Below are 7,534 nucleotides of genomic sequence, written 5' to 3'. Positions count from 1 at the left end.
TGTTGCTGTTCCTGCAGCTTTCTATTGAATCCCTGCATTATAACCACTAGGTGTCGCTGTTCCTGCAGCTTTTCTATTAAATCCTCTGCATTATAACCACTAGGTGTCGCTGTTCCTGCAGCTTTTCTATTGAATCCCTGCATTATAACCACTAGGTGTCGCTGTTCCTGCAGCTTTCTATTGAATCCCTGCATTATAACCACTAGGTGTTGCTGTTCCTGCAGCTTTCTATCGAATCCCTGCATTATAACCACTAGGTGTTGCTGTTCCTGCAGCTTTCTATTGAATCCCTGCATTATAACCACTAGGTGTCGCTGTTCCTGCAGCTTTCTATTGAATCCCTGCATTATAACCACTAGGTGTCGCTGTTCCTGCAGCTTTTCTATTAAATCCTCTGCATTATAACCACTAGGTGTCGCTGTTCCTGCAGCTTTCTATCGAATCCCTGCATTATAACCACTAGGTGTTGCTGTTCCTGCAGCTTTCTATTGAATCCCTGCATTATAACCACTAGGTGTCGCTGTTCCTGCAGCTTTTCTATTAAATCCCTGCATTATAACCACTAGGTGTTGCTGTTCCTGCAGCTTTCTATCGAATCCCTGCATTATAACCACTAGGTGTTGCTGTTCCTGCAGCTTTCTATTGAATCCCTGCATTATAACCACTAGGTGTCGCTGTTCCTGCAGCTTTCTATTGAATCCCTGCATTATAACCACTAGGTGTCGCTGTTCCTGCAGCTTTTCTATTAAATCCTCTGCATTATAACCACTAGGTGTCGCTGTTCCTGCAGCTTTCTATCGAATCCCTGCATTATAACCACTAGGTGTTGCTGTTCCTGCAGCTTTCTATTGAATCCCTGCATTATAACCACTAGGTGTCGCTGTTCCTGCAGCTTTTCTATTGAATCCCTGCATTATAACCACTAGGTGTCGCTGTTCCTGCAGCTTTTTATTAAATCCTCTGCATTATAACCGCTAGGTGTCGCTGTTCCTGCAGCTTTCTATTGAATCCCTGCATTATAACCACTAGGTGTCGCTGTTCCTGCAGCTTTTCTATTAAATCCCTGCATTATAACCACTAGGTGTTGCTGTTCCTGCAGCTTTCTATCGAATCCCTGCATTATAACCACTAGGTGTCGCTGTTCCTGCAGCTTTCTATTGAATCCCTGCATTATAACCACTAGGTGTCGCTGTTCCTGCAGCTTTCTATCGAATCCCTGCATTATAACCACTAGGTGTTGCTGTTCCTGCAGCTTTCTATTAAATCCTCTGCATTATAACCACTAGGTGTCGCTGTTCCTGCAGCTTTCTATCGAATCCCTGCATTATAACCACTAGGTGTCGCTGTTCCTGCAGCTTTCTATTAAATCCTCTGCATTATAACCACTAGGTGTCGCTGTTCCTGCAGCTTTCTATCGAATCCCTGCATTATAACCACTAGGTGTCGCTGTTCCTGCAGCTTTCTATCGAATCCCTGCATTATAACCACTAGGTGTCGCTGTTCCTGCAGCTTTTCTATTGAATCCCTGCATTATAACCACTAGGTGTCGCTGTTCCTGCAGCTTTCTATCGAATCCCTGCATTATAACCACTAGGTGTCGCTGTTCCTGCAGCTTTCTATCGAATCCCTGCATTATAACCACTAGGTGTCGCTATTCCTGCAGCTTTCTATTAAATCCTCTGCATTATAACCACTAGGTGTTGCTGTTCCTGCAGCTTTCTATTGAATCCCTGCATTATAACCACTAGGTGTCGCTGTTCCTGCAGCTTTCTATCGAATCCCTGCATTATAACCACTAGGTGTCGCTGTTCCTGCAGCTTTTCTATTAAATCCTCTGCATTATAACCACTAGGTGTCGCTGTTCCTGCAGCTTTTCTATTGAATCCCTGCATTATAACCACTAGGTGTCGCTGTTCCTGCAGCTTTCTATTAAATCCTCTGCATTATAACCACTAGGTGTCGCTGTTCCTGCAGCTTTCTATCGAATCCCTGCATTATAACCACTAGGTGTCGCTATTCCTGCAGCTTTCTATTAAATCCTCTGCATTATAACCACTAGGTGTTGCTGTTCCTGCAGCTTTCTATTGAATCCCTGCATTATAACCACTAGGTGTCGCTGTTCCTGCAGCTTTCTATCGAATCCCTGCATTATAACCACTAGGTGTCGCTGTTCCTGCAGCTTTCTATCGAATCCCTGCATCATAACCACTAGGTGTCGCTATTCCTGCAGCTTTCTATTAAATCCTCTGCATTATAACCACTAGGTGTCGCTGTTCCTGCAGCTTTCTATTAAATCCTCTGCATTATAACCACTAGGTGTCGCTGTTCCTGCAGCTTTCTATTAAATCCTCTGCATTATAACCACTAGGTGTCGCTGTTCCTGCAGATTTCTATTAAATCCTGAGTCATATTGCAAAGGATTGTTAAAAATCCACTTGTGACTTTTAGGATCGCTACTTCCAATAGGTGGCGCTGCGCTAGAGTTTGTCTCCTTTACTGGAGAGACAATTTGAATATTAAATCCTCTGCATTATAACTAGCCATCGCTGTTTCAGCTGCTTTTTGTTGGATCTCTGCAGTATAACCACTAGGTGTCGCTGTTCCTGCAGCTTTCTATTAAATCCTCTGCATTATAACCACTAGGTGTCGCTGTTCCTGCAGCTTTCTATCGAATCCCTGCATTATAACCACTAGGTGTCGCTATTCCTGCAGCTTTCTATTAAATCCTCTGCATTATAACCACTAGGTGTTGCTGTTCCTGCAGCTTTCTATTGAATCCCTGCATTATAACCACTAGGTGTCGCTGTTCCTGCAGCTTTCTATCGAATCCCTGCATCATAACCACTAGGTGTCGCTATTCCTGCAGCTTTCTATTAAATCCTCTGCATTATAACCACTAGGTGTCGCTGTTCCTGCAGCTTTCTATTAAATCCTCTGCATTATAACCACTAGGTGTCGCTGTTCCTGCAGATTTCTATTAAATCCTGAGTCATATTGCAAAGGATTGTTAAAAATCCACTTGTGACTTTTAGGATCGCTACTTCCAATAGGTGGCGCTGCGCTAGAGTTTGTCTCCTTTACTGGAGAGACAATTTGAATATTAAATCCTCTGCATTATAACTAGCCATCGCTGTTTCAGCTGCTTTTTGTTGGATCTCTGCAGTATAACCACTAGGTGTCGCTGTTTCAGCTGCTTTTTGTTGGATCTCTGCAGTATAACCACTAGGTGTCGCTGTTTCAGCTGCTTTTTGTTGGATCTCTGCAGTATAACCACTAGGTGTCGCTGTTTCAGCTGCTTTTTGTTGGATCTCTGCAGTATAACCACTAGGTGTCGCTGTTTCAGCTGCTTTTTGTTGGATCTCTGCAGTATAACCACTAGGTGTCGCTGTTTCAGCTGCTTTTTGTTGGATCTCTGCAGTATAACCACTAGGTGTCGCTGTTTCAGCTGCTTTTTGTTGGATCTGTGCAGTATAACCACTAGGTGTCGCTGTTTCAGCTGCTTTTTGTTGGATCTGTGCAGTATAACCACTAGGTGTCGCTGTTTCAGCTGCTTTTTGTTGGATCTGTGCAGTATAACCACTAGGTGTCGCTGTTTCAGCTGCTTTTTGTTGGATCTGTGCAGTATAACCACTAGGTGTCGCTGTTTCAGCTGCTTTTTGTTGGATCTGTGCAGTATAACCACTAGGTGTCGCTGTTTCAGCTGCTTTTTGTTGGATCTGTGCAGTATAACCACTAGGTGTCGCTGTTTCAGCTGCTTGTTGTTGGATCTGTGCAGTATAACCACTAGGTGTCGCTGTTTCAGCTGCTTTTTGTTGGATCTGTGCAGTATAACCACTAGGTGTCGCTGTTTCAGCTGCTTTTTGTTGGATCTGTGCAGTATAACCACTAGGTGTCGCTGTTTCAGCTGCTTTTTGTTGGATCTGTGCAGTATAACCACTAGGTGTCGCTGTCTGTCCTATTCCTCTTTGACATCACTGCTGAAAATGAGAATTTAATATTGTAGCAGAGCCGAGGTTGCTTTCTCCCTACGTTTGTCACTTAGCAGAAGTCAATTGGGAAAACTATAAAGATAAATTTAGTCTAGATAACAAGAATTTATTTTTTTAAACGTAAAATATCCTATAAAAATAATCTTTAATTTAATAGTTTATTTTAAACCTTAATTGGACAAGAAACCAATTTCCTCCCCTTTATTCTATGACAGTGTTAATGTAAGTCTCAGGTTCGGGGGTTGTGGGTGTCTGAAGTCCCTTCTCGATGTCGCTCCATTCTGCATCTTCTCACTCCTCTCCCAGCTGCTGCCGGCCTGACCCGGGTGCGCCCCGCAGAGGGTCACGTGGCAGATGGGAAGTGAAGGGATGAGATTCAAGTTGACAGCAGAGACTGCAGGACAGTAGGACTAATGATCAGCTCTGATGTTTAACCCCTTCCCGCTGTCTTTGGAAAAAAATCTTTTTGGGGTGGTGACGGCTTCATAGCTGCCTTCTGGCATTGAGCGCAGCATAACTGGTCCGGAGTAATGGGCTCCCGCATAGGAGTTATGTTTGGTTCCAGAGCTGATTTATGGCCAGAAAATGAGGGCGTTTCCATCTGATTGTAGGAGCATGCTGGGAGATGTAGTTTTGCATTTAAAAACGAAGGAAAAAAAAAAATGTAAACCCCCCCCCCTTTTTTTTTTTCTCAACCAGAATAGGGGTTTTTTTTAACTTTTATTTTATTTAAAGGATTTTTTTTTTTATAAAAAATTGTTGTTGTTTAATGTAAAAAAAAGGTATTTAAAAAAGGGTCAATTTAAGATCTATATTACAATAAAAAAAACTATTAAAATATTAAAACCTTTTCAGGTTCAGCAAAAAGGGGCAATTCAAACTTTTTTATTATATATATTATTTTAATGTTTAAATGAAATTTAAAAAAGGTATATAAAAAAAAAAAAACCCATTCCGGTTAAGAAAAAAAGGTGATTAAAAATAAATCAATATATTTATATAAATATATTTGTATAAAAAAAAGAGCTGAAATCACCCAAATAGGTTCTTTTTTCATAGCTTTTTTTTATCTGGAGATATCTTTTGATAGGTGTTTTTTTTTAATGTTTTTCTATCAAAAGATATCTCTAGATAAAAAAATGCTATGAAAAAAAACCTATTTGGGTGATTTAAACTTTTTATATAAAATATATATTATATAAAATTATATAAAAAATTCTCATATTATATATAATATATATATATATATATATATATATATATATATATTATATATATGAGAATTTTTTATATAATTTTATATAATATATATATGTTTGATATAATATTTTATATAAAAAAAGTTTAAATCATCCCTTTTTTCTGAATTAAAAATATAAAAGTTTTTTTTATATATACCTTTTTTAATTTCATTTAAAGTATTTAAACAATGGGTTAATGAAACTTGCAATTTTTTTTTCTTCAACCTGTTTTTTTTTTTGTATTTATATTTGAATGTTAAAGTAATTTAAAATGGGTTAAAGCTTGTCATTTTTTTTTCCCCCTCAACCTGAATATATACCGTTTTTTATTTTTTATTTTTATTAAAATATTCTTATTTAAATAGTCTTTTATTTATACTTTTTAAAGTAAACCATAACTAATAGTGCTAAAATAGTATGGATCCATAGCATCATGTTGTTCGGTTATTTTAACCACACAATGAATGTTTTAAAAACGCACTCTCTTCTTAGCACAGTATACGGTAAAATGAATGGTGTCATTGAAAACATAGAACTCATCCCGCAGAAATTGAGGTGTTGTATGACGATGGGGGGAATAAATCAACAAAGCAATGGCTCCTGGAAGTAGGGGAGGAAAAATCGAAAGTGCACAATCCAATATTGAGTGTGGTGTGAGGTTTGATGTTGGTGACTTGTGGCTTTGTAGGAGCAGGAGGGTCTCACCCTGGAGATTTGGGGGGTGAGTGCAGGTAATAAGTGCCCGCCACCTGCAGTAACTTCCTGGCGCTCGGTCGGCGGCTGTACACATGTTCCTCTTGTTTAATGTCGCGGGGTCGTGCGCTGCGAGTGATGCAACTCCAGGTAATGTCAGCGCGGATATTGCAGGATGTAAACAAGCAACTGCACCCGAGGGAGATCTCACCTACCAGCACAGCGTGGCAACACGCCCGGGCACCGCGGGAGCCACCGAAAGGGCACAGATGGTCCTCCACCATAACCAGAGACAGGACTAATCTCACCACACAGTATCAGACAGGAGAGGATGAGATACACAGCTCAGCAGACCGTATCACACAGGAGAGGATGAGATACAGCTCAGCAGACAGTATCACACAGGAGAGGATGAGATGCACAGCTCAGCCGACAGTATCACACAGGAGAGGATTAGATACATGGTTCAGCAGACAGTATCACACAGGAGAGGATTAGATACATGGTTCAGCAGACAGTATCACACAGCAGAGGATGAGATACACAGCTCAGCAGACAGTATCACACAGGATAGGATTAGATACACAGCTCAGCAGACAGTATCACACAGGATAGGATTAGACACACAGCTCAGCAGACAGTATCACACAAGAGAGGATGAGATACACAGCTCAGCAGACAGTATCACACAGGAGAAGATGAGATACACAGCTCAGCAGACAGTATCACACAGGATAGGATTAGATACACAGCTCAGCAGACAGTATCACACAGGATAGGATTAGACACACAGCTCAGCAGACAGTATCATACAGTATAGGATTAGATACACAGGTCAGCAGACAGTATCACACAGGATAGGATTAAATACCCGGCTCAGCAGACAGTATCACACAGGATAGGATTAGATACACAGCTCAGCAGACAATATCACACAGGAGAGGATTAGATACACAGCTCAGCAGACAGTATCACACAGGATAGGATTAGATACACGGCTCAGCAAACAGTATCACACAGGAGAGGATTAGATACATGGCTCAGCAGACAGTATCACACAGGATAGGATTAGATACACGGCTCAGCAGACAGTATCACACAGGATAGGATTAGATACACAGCTCAGCAGACAGTATCACACAGGATAGGATTAAATACACAGCTCAGCAGACAGTATCACACAGGAGAGGATGAGATACACAGCTCAGCAGACAGTATCACACAGGAGAAGATGAGATACACAGCTCAGCAGACAGTATCACACAGGATAGGATTAGATACACGGCTCAGCACAGTATTACACAGGAGAGGATGAGATACACAGCTCAGCAGACAGTATCACACAGGATAGGATTAGATACACAGCTCAGCACAGTATTACACAGGATAGGATTAGATACACAGCTCAGCAGACAGTATCACACAGGATAGGATTAGATACACAGCTCAGCACAGTATTACACAGGATAGGATTAGATACACAGCTCAGCAGACAGTATCACACAGGATAGGATTAGATACACAGCTCAGCACAGTATTACACAGGATAGGATTAGATACACAGCTCAGCAGACAGTATCACACAGGATAGAATTAGATACACAGCTCAGC

The sequence above is a fragment of the Anomaloglossus baeobatrachus genome, chromosome 12 (assembly GCF_048569485.1).
Source record: "Anomaloglossus baeobatrachus isolate aAnoBae1 chromosome 12, aAnoBae1.hap1, whole genome shotgun sequence".
Classification (NCBI taxonomy): Eukaryota; Metazoa; Chordata; class Amphibia; order Anura; family Aromobatidae; genus Anomaloglossus; species Anomaloglossus baeobatrachus.
Note: the sequence above shows the minus strand (reverse complement) of the source record.